Source organism: Thalassophryne amazonica, chromosome 12, assembly GCF_902500255.1.
Source record: "Thalassophryne amazonica chromosome 12, fThaAma1.1, whole genome shotgun sequence".
Classification (NCBI taxonomy): domain Eukaryota; kingdom Metazoa; phylum Chordata; class Actinopteri; order Batrachoidiformes; family Batrachoididae; genus Thalassophryne; species Thalassophryne amazonica.
In genome coordinates, this window is record NC_047114.1 from 68,719,745 (window position 1) to 68,737,373 (window position 17,629).

Here is a 17,629-nt window from a genome sequence, read left to right on the forward strand (position 1 = left end):
GAGGCTCTGACTCATCTTCCTTCAAATGATGCCTCTGCAAACTGCTACATCAGCATTTCTACTGTTCTCAGTGCGGAGGTTCTGGCTATGTATCACAGTAACCATGCAGTCATAACACTCAAAAATAATTAGTGGATGACAAAGTGTATGTCACTGACAATCTAAACCTCCTTGATGCTGAATCTGGCAGGAGGATGTAACGGGTATTATGAACAGTTACCCCAGAGGTACAATTTAAGTGTCTGCAAAGTACAAACTTTGGTCTGAAATCACTTAATTCTGGCACATTACTGCAGACAGCCCCTCCTGATTTGAACACAGCATTCAAGAAACTCTTTACTTAAGTTTTTTTTAACTACTCTATATTGGAACTAGCTTCACCTCCAAAGAATATGTTGTAACAAGCTTTGTGAATTCAGTTCTCATAATACAATACGGCGTTAATGGTTCCTCTCGAGAAACACTTTTAGTGTCAACATCAACACCGCAAAGACGTTGGAGAGAGTCGATGTTACGACAGTTGACAAATGGGACCAACAGAGTTGATTTACAAATGAAAATCATTGTAGAATTTATGAAAAGAGTATGAAAATTCTTTAAATAAATAGCAGCTGTGAGTTATGTTTTCTGTAAACAGTATACCAACAGGAGACCATAGTCTCATTTGAACCCTCTGTGATATCGCGGGATCTGACCACTTATGGGGACCTTCATTTAATATATACACAACATAACGTCACACAGATAAATGGTGTACAGTTTTGTTTTTGCCTGCAATCATGGAAGCAGTCGTGAAACGTTTTGGTGGGTTTTTTCGGCTCCTGGTGGAGAAGAAAAGGTGAGGAGGTAGGAGACATTGTGTCGGCAAGTGTTAGTTAGCCTACAGGGCTAACAAGAGTAGCTCCGTTCTCTTGCCTGCAAAACTGCCTTGACACATTTGTGCTCCGGATTCTAAACAAACCGCCACACAGGTCCACTTTCCCACCACATCGTCACTTTTTCTTTGCATTTTCACATTGTTTGTGTGTAATTTGCCCAAAACCCCATTAAAAATGCCATGGTTTGTACCCCGGAAGTAGAGAAATTACACCACATTTCACCCCTTTAGTGCCCGCCCCCAAACGAGACTGCGCTGCCCAATTCCATCTCACGGCGAGTTTCTGATGGTGTTACGAAAAGTGATTTAATCTGTTAGTTATTGATACAGTCACAAAATGTTTCATTTTCATGACAGTATTGTGACATTATTGTATGATGGTATCATGAAATTTGGGGTGACACAGGAGGAACATGAGAATGGGCTGTATATAGATAGCTGTATAGTGGATCATTTATTTCCATGTTTCTGATTCTGGCAGGTTCCCATCGGGAGCAACAAAAAAAATATTGATTTGATCATTGATTTTGAATTATTTGAATTCAACATACTACATAAATTCAATAAAGTATTATTTGAATTCAACATACCACATCAATTCTATAAATATTAATTTACCAAGGCACACTCGAGGGCACGGACAGAGTGCATACCTTTGCCAAAGCTCAACATTCCTCTCTTTATGTGCTGTTACCCGAGTTAAGGTGCTCTATACATATATAAACTGTTTTTCCCCTTTATTTGGCTCATAATCTAATCAAATTTTTCCAAAGGTATGTCTCTACAACTACTGTTGTGGAGTAACTTTAACTTTTGACCCCTGTACAAACTGAAACTGATCTTTGTCACCATTTTGCCATTTTGACCCCTGTGTAATTCTGTTTGACCCCTTGTAGCTCATTAGAGGTCAGCTCCAGGATGGCTCCATATCTGAAAATAAACATTAGTTAATTTAGAATACGTGTGCCAAATTCCATGCTTTTATCACAAAGTGAACAATTGTTTTGCTATGCCGTCCCACTAGATGGCAAAATCCAGCTGGCTATCCTTTAAAATTCCGGCTGCAGTGCTGCTGCACCTGAAGGCAAGTAATCAGTCGTGCACACATGAATGAAATGCAGCACTGTTTCCAAACACCAACATCTGACTTTGAAAAGGCCTGAAGTTTTGCCACTTCAAATTTCAAGAGTTACTTTTATTGGCACATGATCCAAGGAGCAAAGCAGAGTAGCATAATTTTGTCAACACACACACATATATTCAGCAAATCTGCCGCTTACACCCCCTACGGCCGGTCATCGCTTTGAAGACAGGATGGAGTCTGACCCAAAACAACCTTTGCAGGCGCAGCACAAACAAAATAAATAAATAAACAGAAGAATATATTAGTCTGAAATGTGGGAGGCCCGGTGGCCGCATTTGCTTCCAAAACATAAGGTTCCCCATTGAAGACCACCCGTGACCATTCTCCACGTAATGTGGAGTAGCGTCAGAAAGGTCATCTGGCATAAAACGTGTGATAAATCAACATGCAGATCCATATCAGATCTGCTGTGATGACCTCAAGCAAAAAGGGAGAAGCTGAAAGAACTTATTTTACTCGTCCAAAATATACCGGTGAAGCAAAAAAACCATGTTTGATTAGCTGTCGACACTAAATACACTCAACACGCCTTTAAAGCAAATATAAATATTTACATTAATTCATATTTCAGAGTACAGAACAAAATTAAAAGGGAACTTCAAATTTGGATAGAGGCACCAAAAAGAAACAGGTCTTAGGCAGAAGGACCTGCTTCTTGCTGCTTTATCTGAGTAAGTGTTGGTGACAAGAAATTAGGCGAAAGTGGAATTTTAATACATTTTATTGCTTTCTATTGCTACTCCAAACCAAGTGGCAGCCCTCTGGTGCTGAAAAATGACACTACTGTGGAAGTGCCAAAACCTGTAATTCTACCCTAACCATAACCCCAAATGCCCCCCCCCCCAATCCACCATGTCAACCCAAATTTTGTGATACCATCGCCTATATTTGATGACAGTATCACAAACTAACAGACACAATCACTTTTCATGATGCCATCATGAACTGATAGTGAGTTTGGGTTGGTCAAATCCAGTAGGTATAAACCAAAAGCAATAAATAACAACAATAATTGATAGCAAACATAAAAATATTGGTCCACATTAAAGAAAATGGCCTTAACATATTGAGAACTGGTAATGCCATGACATTATTTAATTTGTACGTTAGCAGGATTAGCATAAATGATTAGTTATTGATAGCTTGGTGGCATTAGCTACAGTGATAGCTACACAGCTATAGAGGGAACATGCCGGTAATAGATTTTAATCGCTACAGCCAAGCCATCCATTATGAGAACCACCACTTAGTATGCAAAAATGTGAATTAATCAGTCACCTGCATTTTGGTGACCTAGCCTGTTAGCCTTAGTTAGCTTGATAACTTCAAGACAGGTGGGTGTGTCTGGCCTTCCTTCATCCCACCCAGGTCAAACCAGTCTTACCCACACTATATCCTGGGAGTCAGACACTTGGGGTGCCGAAAAGAGGAGAATAAGGAGAAAGATTCTAGGGGCCCCTAATACAATTATAATACTGACAAAATAATATGGTTTTTCAATTTTCAATAAGATTTCTTTTCATGGGGCCCAGAAACCCTGGTAGTGCCCCTGTCAGGCACTGCCAAGATGGCGACATGTAGAGTCACCGCATTTGAACTTCAAACCTGTTCTTCAGAAAACCTGTGAGTGACATCATGGAGGGTTTGTCAAGTGTATATTGTATACAGTCTATGTGGCAAACAAAATATAAAACGTATTACCAAAGCACAGAATGGCAACAATAACTTGGAGGCAATTTTTCAATTTTTTTCAATTTATTTTCATTTATATAGCACCAAATCACAACAGAGTTGCCTCAAGGCACTTCACACAAGTAAGGTCTAACCTTACTAACCCCCAGAGCAGCAGTTTTAATGAAAAGCTCCCTCTGAGGAAGAAACCTCAAGCAGACCAGACTCAAAGGGGTGACCTTCTGCTTGGGCCATGCTACAATCAATCAATCAATTTTATTTATATAGCGCCAAATCACAACAAACAGTTGCCCCAAGGCGCTTTATACTGTAAGGCAAGGCCATACAATAATTACGTAAAAACCCCAACGGTCAATACGACCCCCTGTGAGCAAGCACTTGGCAACTATACTACACTACAGCACTACAGACATAAATTACAGAACAATTCACAAAATGAATATACAGGAAATGCTGTTGGTGCACAGGACAGGAGGGTCTCCAGCACCAATATCACACCTATCTCTGGATGGAGCTGCACCTTAAAGAGAGAAAAAACAGAATCAGGCATCAGAAAGACAAGAAATACAGTATAATTTGCCAGCATTAAACAACAAGAAAAACAGTAAATACTAAGGTGATTGTCGGTCACTAGCCCACTCCGTTTCTTAATAAACTGAATTGAAAGAGTAAAAAGCGTAGAACTATACTATGCCAGTATGCTACCCATATGAAAGGGAAAATAAGTGCGTCTTAATTCTGGACTTGAAAGTCTCCACAGAATGTGACTGTTTTATTGACGCAGAGAGATCATTCCACAGAACAGGGGCACAATAAGAGAAAGCTCTGTGACCCGCAGACTTCTTATTCACCCTAAGGACACAAAGTAGTCCTGCACCCTGAGAATGCAAAGCCCGGGCCGGTACGTAAGGTTTAATTAGGTCAGCTAGGTAGGGAGGTGCCAGTCCATGAACAGTTTTATAGGTTAGTAGCAGAACCTTAAAATCTGAGCTCACTGGGACAGGAAGCCAGTGAAGAGACACCAAAATGAGTGTAAATTGGTCGAACTTTCTGGTTCATGTCAAAGGTCTGACTGCAGCATTTTGAACCAACTGGAGAGCCCTAATGCTGGACTGCGGTAAACCAGAAAAAAGAACATTGCAGTAGTCCAATCTAGAAGGGATAAATGCATGGATCAGGGTCTCAGCATCAGCCACAGACAGGATGGGACGAATCTTCACTATATTTCGCAGGTGGAAGAAAGCAGTCCGAGTAATGCTAAGAGAGACGGCATCCATCCCACTTTGGATGGAGCAGCTCTCATTTCTAGAAATCTGGCCAATTTTCTTAAATCCTCCAAACCGTGACTATCCAGGGTTGGGACCAGGAAGCAGAGTTGTAGTCTTACACACCTCTCTGCAGCTTCTCTCCCCCTGCCATCCCCTCATTACCCCATCCCCGTAGAGACGGTGCCTGCTCCCAGACCACCAATAACCAGCAAAAATCTATTTAAGCATAAAAATTCAAAAAGAAAAAATGATATAGCACCTGCACCACAACTGCACCACAGACTAAAACAGTTAAATGTGGTCTATTAAACATTAGGTCTCTCTCTTCTAAGTCCCTGTTAGTAAATGATATAATAATTGATCAACATATTGATTTATTCTGCCTTACAGAAACCTGGTTACAGCAGGATGAATATGTTAGTTTAAATGAGTCAACACCCCTGAGTCACACTAACTGCCAGAATGCTTGACTCTTAGTCTTGTCCATCCAAATTGGAAGTCCCAAAAACCAGTTTTATTTGTTATTATCTATCGTCCACCTGGTCGTTACTGTGAGTTTCTCTGTGAATTTTCAGACCTTTTGTCTGACTTAGTGCTTAGCTCAGATAAGATAATTATAGTGGGCGATTTTAACATCCACACAGATGCTGAGAATGACAGCCTTAACACTGCATTTAATCTATTATTAGACTCAATTGGCTTTGCTCAAAATGTAAATGAGTCCACCCACCACTTTAATCATATCTTAGATGTTGTTCTGACTTATGTTATGGAAATTGAAGACTTAACAGTATTCCCTGAAAACTCCCTTCTGTCTGATCATTTCTTAATAACATTTACATTTACTCTGATGGACTACCCAGCAGTGGGGAATAAGTTTCATTACACTAGAAGTCTTTCAGAAAGCGCTGTAACTAGGTTTAAGGAAATGATTCCTTCTTTATGTTCTCTAATGCCATATACCAACACAGTGCAGAGTAGCTACCTAAACTCTGTAAGTGAGATAGAGTATCTCGTCAATAGTTTTACATCCTCATTGAAGACAACTTTGGATGCTGTAGCTCCTCTAAAAAAGAGAGCTTTAAATCAGAAGTGCCTGACTCCGTGGTATAACTCACAAACTGACAAAGAGTCAGAGCTCTATTGAGCTGAGTATTCCATTAACTTTAACTAGTAATGACTTCATGACTTTCTTTGCTAACAAAATTTTAACTATTAGAGAAAAAATTACTCATAACCATCCCAAAGACGTATCGTTATCTTTGGCTGCTTTCAGTGATGCCGGTATTTGGTTAGACTCTTTCTCTCCGATTGTTCTGTCTGAGTTATTTTCATTAGTTACTTCATCCAAACCATCAACATGTTTATTAGACCCCATTCCTACCAGGCTGCTCAAGGAAGCCCTCCCATTATTTAATGCTTTGATCTTAAATATGATCAATCTATCTTTGTTAGTTGGCTATGTACCACAGGCTTTTAAGGTGGCAGTAATTAAACCATTACTTAAAAAGCCATCACTTGACCCAGCTATCTTAGCTAATTATAGGCCAATCTCCAACCTTCCTTTTCTCTCAAAAATTCTTGAAAGGGTAGTTGTAAAACAGCTAACTGATCATCTGCAGAGGAATGGTCTATTTGAAGAGTTTCAGTCAGGTTTTAGAATTCATCATAGTACAGAAACAGCATTAGTGAAGGTTACAAATGATCTTCTTATGGCCTCGGACAGTGGACTCATCTCTGTGCTTGTTCTGTTAGACCTCAGTGCTGCTTTTGATACTGTTGACCATAAAATTTTATTACAGAGATTAGAGCATGCCATAGGTATTAAAGGCACTGCACTGCGGTGGTTTGAATCATATTTGTCTGATAGATTACAATTTGTTCATGTAAATGGGGAATCTTCTTCACAGACTAAAGTTAATTATGGAGTTCCACAAGGTTCTGTGCTAGGACCAATTTTATTCACTTTATACATGCTTCCCTTAGGCAGTATTATTAGACGGTATTGCTTAAATTTTCATTGTTACGCAGATGATACCCAGCTTTATCTATCCATGAAGCCAGAGGACACACACCAATTAGCTAAACTGCAGGATTGTCTTACAGACATAAAGACATGGATGACCTCTAATTTCCTGCTTTTAAACTCAGATAAAACTGAAGTTATTGTACTTGGCCCCACAAATCTTAGAAACATGGTGTCTAACCAGATCCTTACTCTGGATGGCATTACCCTGACCTCTAGTAATACTGTGAGAAATCTTGGAGTCATTTTTGATCAGGATATGTCATTCAAAGCGCATATTAAACAAATATGTAGGACTGCTTTTTTGCATTTACGCAATATCTCTAAAATCAGAAAGGTCTTGTCTCAGAGTGATGCTGAAAAACTAATTCATGCATTTATTTCCTCTAGGCTGGACTATTGTAATTCATTATTATCAGGTTGTCCTAAAAGTTCCCTAAAAAGCCTTCAGTTAATTCAAAATGCTGCAGCTAGAGTACTGACGGGGACTAGAAGGAGAGAGCATATCTCACCCATATTGGCCTCTCTTCATTGGCTTCCTGTTAATTCTACAATAGAATTTAAAATTCTTCTTCTTACTTATAAGGTTTTGAATAATCAGGTCCCATCTTATCTTAGGGACCTCGTAGTACCATATCACCCCAATAGAGCGCTTCGCTCTCAGACTGCAGGCTTACTTGTAGTTCCTAGGGTTTGTAAGAGTAGAATGGGAGGCAGAGCCTTCAGCTTTCAGGCTCCTCTCCTGTGGAACCAGCTCCCAATTCAGATCAGGGAGACAGACACCCTCTCTACTTTTAAGATTAGGCTTAAAACTTTCCTTTTTGCTAAAGCTTATAGTTAGGGCTGGATCAGGTGACCCTGAACCATCCCTTAGTTATGCTGCTATAGACGTAGACTGCTGGGGGGTTCCCATGATGCACTGTTTCTTTCTCTTTTTGCTCTGTATGCACCACTTGGCATTTAATCATTAGTGATCGATCTCTGCTCCCCTCCACAGCATGTCTTTTTCCTGGTTCTCTCCCTCAGCCCCAACCAGTCACAGCAGAAGACTGCCCCTCCCTGAGCCTGGTTCTGCTGGAGGTTTCTTCCTGTTAAAAGGGAGTTTTTCCTTCCCACTGTAGCCAAGTGCTTGCTCACAGGGGGTCGTTTTGACCGTTGGGGTTTTACATAATTATTGTATGGCCTTGCCTTACAATATAAAGCGCCTTGGGGCAACTGTTTGTTGTGATTTGGTGCTATATAAAAAAATTGATTCATTGATTGAAACTCGCAGCTTAAAGCAGATAACCCGTAAGTTGGAGAGGAAATGGCGTCTCACTAATTTAGAAGATCTTCACTTAGCCTGGAAAAAGAGTCTGTTGCTCTATAAAAAAGCCCTCCGTAAAGCTAGGACATCTTACTACTCATCACTAATTGAAGAAAATAAGAACAACCCCAAGTTTCTTTTCAGCACTGTAGCCAGGCTGACAAAGAGTCAGAGCTCTATTGAGCCAAGTATTCCTTTAACTTTAACTAGTAATGACTTCATGACTTTCTTTGCTAATAAAATTTTAACTATTAGAGAAAAAATTACTCATAACCATCCCAAAGACGTATCGTTATCTTTGGCTGTTTTCAGTGATGCCGGTATTTGGTTAGACTCTTTCTCTCAGATTGTTCTGTCTGAGTTATTTTCATTAGTTACTTCATCCAAACCATCAACATGTCTATTAGACCCCATTCCTACCAGGCTGCTCAAGGAAGCCCTACCATTATTTAATGCTTCGATCTTAAATATGATCAATCTATCTTTATTAGTTGGCTATGTACCACAGGCTTTTAAGGTGGCAGTAATTAAACCATTACTTAAAAAGCCATCACTTGATCCAGCTATCTTAGCTAATTATAGGCCAATCTCCAACCTTCCTTTTCTCTCAAAAATTCTTGAAAGGGTAGTTGTAAAACAGCTAACTGATCATCTGCAGAGGAATGGTCTATTTGAAGAGTTTCAGTCAGGTTTTAGAATTCATCATAGTACAGAAACAGCATTAGTGAAGGTTACAAATGATCTTCTTATGGCCTCAGACAGTGGACTCATCTCTGTGCTTGTTCTGTTAGACCTCAGTGCTGCTTTTGATACTGTTGACCATAAAATTTTATTACAGAGATTAGAACATGCCATAGGTATTAAAGGCACTGCGCTGCAGTGGTTTGAATCATATTTATCTAATAGATTACAATTTGTTCATGTAAATGGGGAATCTTCTTCACAGACTAAGGTTAATTATGGAGTTCCACAAGGTTCTGTGCTAGGACCAATTTTATTCACTTTATACATGCTTCCCTTAGGCAGTATTATTAGACGGCATTGCTTAAATTTTCATTGTTACGCAGATGATACTCAGCTTTATCTATCCATGAAGCCAGAGGACACACACCAATTAGCTAAACTGCAGGATTGTCTTACAGACATAAAGACATGGATGACCTCTAATTTCCTGCTTTTAAACTCAGATAAAACTGAAGTTATTGTACTTGGCCTCACAAATCTTAGAAACATGGTGTCTAACCAGATCCTTACTCTGGATGACATTACCCTGACCTCTAGTAATACTGTGAGAAATCTTGGAGTCATTTAAATATGTCATTCAAAGCGCATATTAAACAAATATGTAGGACTGCTTTTTTGCATTTACTCAATATCTCTAAAATTAGAAAGGTCTTGTCTCAGAGTGATGCTGAAAAACTAATTCATGCATTTATTTCCTCTAGGCTGGACTATTGTAATTCATTATTATCAGGTTGTCCTAAAAGTTCCCTGAAAAGCCTTCAGTTAATTCAAAATGCTGCAGCTAGAGTACTAGCGGGGACTATAAGGAGAGAGTATATCTCACCCATATTGGCCTCTCTTCATTGGCTTCCTGTTAATTCTAGAATAGAATTTAAAATTATTCTTCTTACTTATAAGGTTTTGAATAATCAGGTCCCATCTTATCTTAGGGACCTCATAGTACCATATCACCCAAATAGAGCGCTTCGCTCTCAGACTGCAGGCTTACTTGTAGTTCCTAGGGTTTGTAAGAGTAGAATGGGAGGCAGAGCCTTCAGCTTTCAGGCTCCTCTCCTGTGGAACCAGCTCCCAATTCAGATCAGGGAGACAGACACCCTCTCTACTTTTAAGATTAGGCTTAAAACTTTCCTTTTTGCTAAAGCTTATAGTTAGGGCTGGATCAGGTGACCCTGAACCATCCCTTAGTTATGCTGCTATAGACTTAGACTGCTGGGGGGTTCCTATGATGCACTGAGTGTTTCTTTCCCTTTTTGCTGTGTATGCACCACTCTGCATTTAATCATTAGTGATTGATCTCTGCTCCCCTCCACAGCATGTCTTTTTCCTGGTTCTCTCCCTCAGCCCCAACCAGTCCCAGCAGCAGACTGCCCCTCCCTGAGCCTGGTTCTGCTGGAGGTTTCTTCCTGTTAAAAGGGAGTTTTTCCTTCCCACTGTAGCCAAGTGCTTGCTCACAGGGCGTCGTTTTGACCATTGGGGTTTTTACGTAATTATTGTATGGCCTTGCCTTACAATATAAAGCGCCTTGGGGCAACTGTTTGTTGTGATTTGACGCTATATAAATAAAATTGATTGAATTGATTGACTGATTAATATTTCTAATGTGGAGGTCAAAGGACAGCGTAGGATAAAAAATTACCATAAGATTTCGCATGTTGTCAGTGTGATGTATGTAGGCAATTTTGAATGTGTTTATCAAATGCAAATTTCTCATGATTTCAAGCACCACGTGAAAGATTTCTGTGTCTCTTCTCATTTCCATTAAGGTATTGATACTTATTCTTCATGTACATGTTCTTCACATGTTGCTGTGGTACCAAATGTGGCTCACAGGTGTGTTGCTATGGTTGCTACTGCTGTTGCAGTTGCTCATAAAGAGTAAACAAAAGTCACAAATCCCTCATGTCTTTTTTTGTGCTGCTACTGCTGCTCAGCATTTCTGGCATTGCCTGTGTAAAATGCATCGGGCAAAGATAAAAATTTATTTTGTGAAAAATGTAATTATTGCATTGAACCAGTGTTAACCATACAGGAATGTTAGACTTATGCAACCAGTTTACATTAACTGTGCACTCACCCACGCTCACAAAACAGTGAGTTTGTACAAAATAAAATAAATTCTGTATTCTTTCCTTTTTCACAACTGTACATTGCCATCGTCAGGAGAAATTCTGTCCTTCCGGCAAACTTTCCAATCTTAAAACTCAAGAACCCTCAAGAATAAAACTCTCAAAATTGAAATGTTTATACATTAATACTATGAAATTAAATGTCTCATTCATACCTGTAAATGCACACAGGGTGATCTACAAATAGTCCTTGATTTGTACACGTTTTGCGATCCACAAACACAAATTTCCGATTTATAACGTGTGCTCGTTTTTACAAATAAATCTGTATTTGTAAAAATTTAATTTTGTCATTTCTTAAAAAAAAAAAAAGGCATTTGCAAAACTGAACATTCTGTTTGTGAAGTGTGATTCAGCATTTTTGGATCGACCACACGCATTCATCGCTTTGCGCAGTTACGCGATATTGAGCCAATTTGAACGCAAAACTGTAGTTGAGGTTCACAAATATATAAGCCGCTATTCACACTCCCATGCAGTAGATGGCAGTGTTGTTCTATGTATTTTGACAGGGGGATAGGGGGAGTGATCATACATACGCACTGCGCCGTCCCCTACCCTGTCCTACGCTGCGCTCTGGGCGCTACACCAGGTGGAAGATAAAATCCTACAGGTTAGACTCAACCAATTTTGCAAACTCTGACCCTTTTAAATCTTTAGAGCTCTGGAGACACCCGGTTAAACAGCTGCAGTTGCAGACGGTGGTACTCTGATACCTCCATGCCCCGCTGACTGTAAAATGTTGTCACACGGATTCCAGTCAGACTGCTGACATCCTCACAGGACCAAGGACCTTCCTCTGACTCACAGACGCACGTAATGAAATCGACATTCTCTGTTGCTAGTGGTGACACCATGCTAAAACAAACATATCGAGTGGTTTGGTTGCACCTCTCGGTATGTTTCCCACTCAGCTATAAGTCGCTCTCTGTTACAGCACACACACACTCAAACAGGGTGCGACTTCAGCCGCTACCAGACTTTACACAACGCAAAGGGATTGTGATTTCTAACCACATGGACCAGTAGTCAATACCTTTAATTTTTCAAAAGCATGAATGCTGACAAATTCAAAGATCTGGGCCGGAAAAAATAAGCCCAGAGTGAATTTGTTTTTGTGTGCAAAATGCAATTTGACTTGAAATAATAGAAAGGTGGAAAAAGTGCATAAGTGTAATGGGGTGTTATGTTTACTGAGCAACTTTCTTGCTACACAATCATACAAATTGTTGACACTCGCTCCGGTTTCAGCCTCCAACTCTCTCACCTGGCTGAGTCATTATTGCAAATGATAGGATGCTTCTTTTTCTGGCAAAGAAATTCTTCCTCGTGAAGGATTTTCTCTGCCAAAAATCATTTACAAAATAATTATTTAACCTCTCCACACAGCGGTCAGTGCAGGCTAGTGTGTAAAAGTGAAAATCCAGAAAGAAAACACTCTGACACACAGCGTCACTCACATCAGGTCAAGACTTTTAACAATTTGGGATATGAATTAGGGGAGACGGGAACAGTCATGATGCCAAACAAGTTGTAACAGCACCTGTCAGAGAACGCACGTTGCTTCCGCTACAAACACCTAACTTAATTCAGATCAAATTAATGCATCTTCCTGGTTTTGTTTTCAATATTTTCAGCAACTTTTGTTTGTTTCTTCTTTCTTTTAGTAGGATAACTCAAAAAGTAATGGATAGATTTCAATTAAATTTGGTGAACACATATTTAATGTACCTGGAAAGAAGTCATTCAATTGTAGAGGTGATCTGGCCTATATTCTGCAACTGAGACCCAGAAGAATATATGGCACATAGCAACATTTAACTCAAAACGATGTGAGAATATGCTGATGAAATCTGGTGAGCAGAGCAATTTTAGTTTGTATTTGATCTGGAACATATTTTGGATCAAGCATCAAGAAGAAATTTTAATCAATCAGGAACATTTAATTAAAAATTTTGAGGAAGCATAATAGCATTTGTGAGTAGGTGAATAAGGTCTTAGGAAAGCTGTATCGGAACATATTCTGGATCATTATCCAGAAGCTTGTGCATGGATCTTGATATATTCTTAAGAAACATATCAAGTCTTGATGCCAAATACAAGTGAAATAGGGTATTTAAGTGCCGGGGCACATGGTGCATCTGGAAAGTATTCACAGCGTTTCACTTTTTTCACATTTTCTTTTGTTGCAGCCTTATTCCAAAATGGATGAAATTATTTTTTTCCTCAAAATTCTACACACAATACCCCATAATGAAAATGTTAAAGTTTTTTTTTTTTTTGAGAATTTTGCAAATTTATTGAAAATGAAAAGAAATCACAGGTACATAACTATTCACAGCCTTCGCCATGAAGTGCAAAATTGAGCTGAGGTGCATCCTGTTTCAACTGATCATCCTTGAGATGTTTTTGCAGCTTAATTGGAGTCCACCTGGGGTAACTTCAGTTTACTGGACATGATTTGGAAAGAAAGAAGTCAGTTGAGGTGGCTCGGCCATCTTTTCCGGATGCCCCCTGCACGCCTTGCTGGAGAGGTGTTCCGGGCACGTCCCATTGGGAGGAGGCCCCAGGGAAGACCCAGGACACGCTGCAGGGACCACATCTCTCGGCTGGCTTGGGAACGCCTTGGGGTTCCCCCGGAGGAGCTGGGGGAGGTGTGTGTGGATCGGGAGGTCTGGGTGGCTTTGCTTGAGCTGCTGCCCCCGCAACCCGACTCCGGATAAAGCGGAAGAAAATGGATGGATGGATGGATGGATTTGGAAAGACATACACCTGTCTACATACACTCAACAAAAATATAAATGCAACACTTTTGGTTTTGCTCCCATTTTGTATGAGATGAACTCAAAGATCTAAAACTTTTTCCACATACACAATATCACCATTTCCCTCAAATATTGTTCACAAACCAGTCTAAATCTGTGATAGTGAGCACTTCTCCTTTGCTGAGATAATCCATCCCACCTCACATGTGTGCCATATCAAGATGCTGATTAGACACCATGATATGAAGATGCTGATTAGACACCATGATTAGTGCACAGGTGTGCCTTAGACTGCCCACAATAAAAGGCCACTCTGAAAGGTGCAGTTTTATCACACAGCACAATGCCACAGATGTTGCAAGATTTGAGGGAGCGTGCAATTGGCATGCTGACAGCAAGAATGTCAAACAGAGCTGTTGCTCGTGTATTGAATGTTCATTTCTCTACCATAAGCCGTCTCCAAAGGCGTTTCAGAGAATTTGGCAGTACATCCAACCAGCCTCACAACCGCAGACCACGTGTAACCACACCAACCCAGGACCTCCACATCCAGCATGTTACCTCCAAGATCGTCTGAGACCAGCCACTCGGACAGTTGCTGAAACAATCGGTTTGCATAACCAAAGAATTTCTGCACAAACTGTCAGAAACCGTCTCAGGGAAGCTCATCTGCATGCTTGTCGTCCTCATCGGGGTCTCGACCTGACTCCAGTTCGTCGTCGTAACCGACTTGAGTGGGCAAATGCTCACATTCGCTGGCGTTTGGCACGTTGGAGAGGTGTTCTCTTCACGGATGAATCCCGGTTCACACTGTTCAGGGCAGATGGCAGGCAGCGTGTGTGGCGTCATGTGGGTGAGTGGTTTTCTGATGTCAATGTTGTGGATCGAGTGGCCCATGGTGGCGGTGGGGTTATGGTATGAGCAGGCGTCTGTTATGGACGAAGAACACAGGTGCATTTTATTGATGGCATTTTGAATGCACAGAGATACCGTGACGAGATCCTGAGGCCCATTGTTGTGCCATACATCCAAGAACATCACCTCATGTTGCAGCAGGATAATGCACGGCCCCATGTTGCAAGGATCTGTACACAATTTTTGGAAGCTGAAAATGTCCCAGTTCTTGCATGGCCGGCATACTCACCGGACATGTCACCCATTGAGCATGTTTGGGATGCTCTGGACCGGCGTATACGACAGCGTGTACCAGTTCCTGCCAATATCCAGCAACTTCGCACAGCCATTGAAGAGGAGTGGACCAACATTCCACAGGCCACAATTAACGATCAACTCTATGCGCCGGAGATGTGTTGCACTGCATGAGGCAAATGGTGGTCACACCAGATACTGACTGGTATCCCCCCCAATAAAACAAAACTGCACCTTTCAGAGTGGCCTTTTATTGTGGGCAGTCTAAGGCACACCTGTGCACTAATCATGGTGTCTAATCAGCATCTTGATATGGCACACCTGTGAGGTGGGATGGATTATCTCAGCAAAGGAGAAGTGCTCACTATCACAGATTTAGACTGGTTTGTGAACAATATTTGAGGAAAATGGTGATATTGTGTATGTGGAAAAAGTTTTAGATCTTTGAGTTCATCTCATTCAAAATGGGAGCAAAACCAAAAGTGTTGCGTTTATATTTTTGTTGAGTGTATAAGGTCCCACAGCTGACAGTGCATGTCAGAGCATAAACCAAGCATGACGTCAAAGAAATTATGTGTGGATCTCCGGGACAGGATTGCCTCCAGGCACAAATCTTGGGAAGGGTACAGAAACACTTTTGCACCTTTTGAAGGTCTCAACAACCACAGTGGTCTCCATCATCTGTAAATGGAAGAAGTTTGGATCCACCAGGACTCGTCATAGAGCTGGCCGCCCATGTAAACTGAGAAACTGGGGGAGAAGGGCCTTAGTCAGGGAGGTGACCAAGAACCCGATGGTCACTCTGTCAGAGCTCCAGCATTACTCTGTCAGAAGGACATCTCTGCAGCAATCCACCAATCAGGCCTGTAAGGTAGAGTGGCCAGACGGAAACCACTCCTTAGTAAAAAAACACATGGCAGCCCACCTGGAGTTTCCCAAAAGGCACCTGAAGAACTCTCAGACCATGAGAAACAAAATTGCCCGGTCTGATGAGACAAAGATTGAACTCTTTGGTGTGAATGTCAGGCATCATATTTGGAGAAAACCAGACACCATCCCTACAGTGAAGCATGGTGGTGGCAGCTTCATGCTGTCGGAATATTTTTTCAGTAGCAGGAACTGGGAGACTAGTCAGGATTGAGGGAAAGAAGAATGCAGCAATGTATAGAGACATCCTGGATGAAAACCTGCTCCAGAGTGCTCTTGACCTCAGACTGGGGTGACGGTTCATCTTTCAGCTGAACAGTGACCCTAAGCACACAGCCAAGATATCAAAGGAGTGGCTTCAGGACAACTCTGTGAATATTTTTGAGTGGCCCAGCCAGAGCCCAGACTGAATATCTCTGGAGAGATCTGAAAATGGCTGTGCACCAATGCTCCACATCCAACTTGATGGAGCTTGAGAGGTGCTACAAAGAGGAATGGGCAAAATTGCCCAAAGACAGGTGTGCCAAATTTCTGGCATCATATTCAAGAAGACTTGAGGCTGTAATTGCTGCCAAAGGTCCATCAACAAAGTAATGAGTCAAGGTTGTGAATACTTACTGTATGGATGTGTGACTTCTTAGTTTTTTATTTTTAATCAATTTGCAAAAAAAAAAAAAAAAAATGCATGTTGTCATTATGGGATGTTGTGTGTAGAATTTTGAGGGAGAAAAATGATTTACTCCGTTTTGGAATAAGGCTGTAACATAACAAAATGTGAAAAAATATGAAGTGCTGTAAAGACTTTCCAGATGCACTGCAAATGTATTCTGGAAGAAAACTGAATTTTGGTTAGACAGCAGATATGTGGTTTATGTCACAGATTTGATTTTAACCGTACTACACATGGGGTCCAAGCAGACACGAGGGGATAGAATTTTTAAATAGGTAAACTTATGTAGCGGCAGAAAGCTAAAACCCAGGGCTCTGGCCTTGTGACCAGAGAATCCTTTTGAGCTGTTGGGAATGAGGTTTTACTAACTACATCTGCACAGTGACACCTGCTGGCCTCCGTTACACTCACCCCCCTAAACTCACTCCCATCCGGGTACACGGCACCATTGTAGCGGCTGCACTCTGCGTTGTGTTGTTATGACTCCGCCCATTCGCTCCCCTCGGGACGCAAACTCACAAGCTCCGGCATGGGAGTCGGACTCTCTAACCAGAAGGCTAAAACCCAGGGCTCTGGCCTTGTGACGAGAGAATCCTTTTGAGCTGTTGGGAGTGAGGTTTACTAACTACATCTGCACAGCGACACCTGCTGGCCTCCGTTACACTTATTCAGCTGATTTTTTTTTTTTTTTTTTTTGGTTTTTGTAATTTCACCTGTATAGCATAGGATTAAATACTGTGGGCTCCATAATAATTTTTTATGGGGTCCATTTGGACCCCAGTCGGACATTATGGTATTTGATAACTACTGAACTGAAACTGTCAGAGCAGTTTTCATTTGGGATTTGTCATCGGACCAACTAGGTATTGAATTTTGTATTGAAAAGTCATGTTAAAAAGAGAAAAAAAAATTCTCAAATTTCTTTCAAAATGAAA

The 17,629-nt window shown here is 41.0% G+C and overlaps 1 protein-coding gene across 1 annotated transcript in view; it reads right to left on the reverse strand.

The window, feature by feature from the left end:
* The window catches only part of LOC117521489 (glypican-5-like), a 361,302-nt gene that overhangs the window by 342,382 nt on the left and 1,291 nt on the right, over window positions 1-17,629 (reverse strand).